Raw genomic sequence first — 1,031 nt, forward strand, 5'->3', positions numbered from 1 at the left:
TTGGAACAGTGTAGACTGATCCTGAAGTTCTGGTGCCTATCCGCTTTCGGGCCATGGGTGTAGGTTTGCATAGGGACCATAGGGACATGTCCCTACCGAAATTTAGACCGACCTACTTGTCCCTACCAACAATTACATGTGAATAACTTGTAGAGGAGTTCTGGATGGAGAATATTTACAGACAAAAAACATGTTTTATCTAAAAGGCAAAATTTGTATTTATTTTTTTACAATTTTGATATAATTCCTGCTCTAAGTGGGTCGCTCTGTGAGCTAAAGACATGTTTTAATGTCTCTATACTCCAGTCAACAATTAATCGATTACTAAATTTGTTGACATTATTTCAATATTTTATTAATCCAATGAATTGTTTCAGCCCTAAATAAAATACATAAAATGGGTTAAACAGAGTAACTATATCCTAGATGTACAACTTGTTGAGTGAAGTTAATATATTACGTGCTCAGTTCCTCTTCTAGTTCCAGTGACTGTGTAAATACAGTAAATTTATTTGGCGTCCCTTGAATCTATTATTTTGCTTTGTTTTATGATGCAAAGAGAACATTTCAAAGATAAGAGTGGGTTTTACCTCTGTTTACCTCTGCACCATTCTATATCTTCAAAATAAAAAAAGTATAAATCCACATATAACAGACATATTTAGACTATATTCTGTTAAATAGGCCCAGATTTACCAACTGCCATAGTCGCTGGTAATTTCAAATGCAAACCTTTTCAAAGAATAAACAAGTCCTACTTCCTCATTCATCAGAGCCAGTTAAGCTTCAGTCATTGATAAACAGCATCTAGTGCGTGTAGTGCTTATAACATTTGTATAGATATAGCAAGAAATGCTGCTTTTCTCTTTAAAGGAAATACACCCTGATTTTCTGTCAATCATGAAAAAAAACAAGCATGCATATTGTTGCATAGGACCAATGACATTACTCTACGGAAGAGGATTAGGGCCACTGAGAAATACAAAAAAAAAAAAAAAAATTAACTGATTTTTAAATTTTATTTCAGTTTA

This window comes from Cyprinodon variegatus, unplaced genomic scaffold (assembly GCF_000732505.1).
Source record: "Cyprinodon variegatus isolate N-32 unplaced genomic scaffold, C_variegatus-1.0 Scaffold918, whole genome shotgun sequence".
Taxonomy (NCBI): Eukaryota; Metazoa; Chordata; class Actinopteri; order Cyprinodontiformes; family Cyprinodontidae; genus Cyprinodon; species Cyprinodon variegatus.